This window comes from Piliocolobus tephrosceles, chromosome 10 (genome assembly GCF_002776525.5).
Source record: "Piliocolobus tephrosceles isolate RC106 chromosome 10, ASM277652v3, whole genome shotgun sequence".
NCBI lineage: Eukaryota > Metazoa > Chordata > Mammalia > Primates > Cercopithecidae > Piliocolobus > Piliocolobus tephrosceles.
The window spans coordinates 13,470,733-13,473,138 of record NC_045443.1 but is presented as its reverse complement, the minus strand read 5'-3'; the positions used below and the strand labels follow the sequence as shown (position 1 = coordinate 13,473,138).

The window sequence follows — 2,406 nt, the reverse complement described above, 5'->3', positions numbered from 1 at the left end:
ACACTTGAAGTCCAACTGGGCCTCACTGGTGAAGATCAAAGTGTCAGCAGGGCTACATTTCTTCCTGGAGGCTCTAGGGGAGAACCACTTCTTGCCTTTTCCAGCTTCCAGAGGCTGCTGCCTTCCTTGGCTCAGCGCCCCTTTCTCTGTCTTCAAAGCCAGCAAGGGCAGGCTGAGCCCTAACACTACATTGCTCTGACCTTGTCTCCTGCCCTTCTCTTCCACTTTTAAGAACGTGCGTGATTACATTGCGCTCACCTGGAGGATTCAGGGGCTTCTCCCTACTTTAAGGTTAGCTGATCTGCAGCCTTAATTCTTTTTTTTTTTTTTTTTTTTCTTTAGGGGCCATGCTAATCTTCTCTGTATCGTTCCAATTTTAGTATATGTGCTGCCGAAGCGAGCACTGCAGCCTTAATTCTATTTGTGCTTTATTTCCCCTTTACTACGACACATTCACAGGTTCCAGGGATTCGGATGTGGACATCTTTGGAGGGCCATTTGCCTGCCTACCACAATCCCACATGGAATTCAAAATAAAAGCAATATCTCATCATAAAATAAGTCTAAAGAAATCTAGGCAAGGCACGGTGGCTCATGCCTGTAATCCCAACATTTTGGGAAGCTGAGGTGGGTGTATCACTTGAGGTCAGGAGTTTGAGACCAGCCTGGCCCACATGGTGAAACCCCATCTCTACTAAAAACACAAAACTAACAAGGCATGATGGCACACATCTGTAAAGACAGCTACTCAGGAGGCTAAGGTTGATGGATCACTCGAACCCGAGAAACAGAGGTTGCAGTAAGCCACGATCATGCCACTGCATTCCAGCCTAGGCAACAGAGTAAGACTCTGTCAAAAAAAAATAAAAAATAAAAAGAAATCTAACAACATGCTTGGTTTTTCCTAAAATTACCACATCAGTGGCTTTTAAAATAATAAAACATATTTGTTTCCAAAACTACCTCTTTGGCCAGCCCCCATTTGGTGGAGGCCTATGTGTGCATCTCCTCTGGCTGCTGGATGCCCATCCCTGACAGTAGAGAGAGTGGCTGAAGGGAGGAGGACATGGCCACATCCAGCCTTGACCCCCTCTCTCCCACCTCCCATGGCTGGCCCTTGAGGAAAAGAGGAGGGGATATTCAAAGTAAAGTGGAGGAGAAAAATAATGCAATGACCATCCAGAAAGGAATGGATGGATTTCTGCTGGCAGAAAAGGTGGTGAATGGACTTCACGCCTCCATGTGGCTGATGTGGCAGTGAAGCCCAGGCTCGTGGGAACCATTGGAGCCAGAGCACGGAGTTGTAATAAGCCAGTGACAGCCGGGAGAGAGTGATTGGTGGGACAAGCACTTGGAGGAGATAAAGCCAGGGTCCTACTCATAGTAAATGCTTTTCGGTTTTTATCATAATTAAATGTTTTAAAAATGTTAATGGAATAAATTGAACTTGACTTCCCCATTTTCTCCAGATCCTGCAATTATGCTCAAGGCCTGTCTTGAAAGGATGCCAGAGGGTGATGGATTAACTCTAAAATAAATCAAATTTCTCTTGCTACAGAGTTAGGGCGATACAATAAGCGTTTCATCCTGCCTCTGATGATGGAGGAGTTGCATCGCCTTTTCCCTGGCCATTCCATTCGGCTAAGAACAGCCTGAGGCATAAGCTTACTAATGTAGTGTCATAAACCAAACTCCATCAGAGCAATCACCCTCTGTTGCCACAACGCAGTGGGTGAATGGACCTGGGCAGCATTTCTGCCGAGCTGCCACCTCCTTGCCAAGGCTCCCTCCCTGCAAATAGCTAGCTAGCAAGCTCTTGGAAATGAGCTGGGCGTGATGCCAGCCAGACTTCCAGCTTGCCAGCATGGGCGGTGCAGAGGGCCAGGCACCTGCTCCCACTGCTCTTGCTGGTGGGACTTTCGTGCAGGGCTTTGCTGACAAGGGGATCTCTGGGCGGGATCCAGGAGGGCCAGCACTCCGACAGCTCCCAGGACTGAGTCAGCAGCAGAAACTCCCGACTATGCCTGGAAATACTAAATCCAGGACCTGGGCAGGGAAAGAGGCCAAATGGAGCACTGGGCCTCTCCTTGGGATCACTAAATGTGGGATCATCTGAGTTTACTAAAAGTGGGAATCATCCTTCCACCTCCCGAATTTGGGGCAGGCAGGTAGAAATGAATACAGGTTTCCTACACTTAAAATTCCCAATTGACATTCATCCTCCTGTCTTCACACCGTCTGTCTGCTTCTAAAAACTTTTCACTTCCATCCTTCATTCACATTTATGGATAATTTACTGCTATCACTTGCAGAGGCATTTGAATAGGACAGGAATCAAAGCCTTAGGCTATGGGGACAAAGAGCTAATGGTAAAGTTTCAGGCAAAGGCCAGGAAAGACTTTTCTA

The 2,406-nt window shown here is 47.3% G+C and overlaps 1 pseudogene; it reads right to left on the bottom strand.

The window, feature by feature from the left end:
* Positions 1-303: 303 nt before the first annotated feature.
* LOC111552144 lies at positions 304-404 on the bottom strand (annotated as a pseudogene).
* Positions 405-2,406: the final 2,002 nt, after the last annotated feature.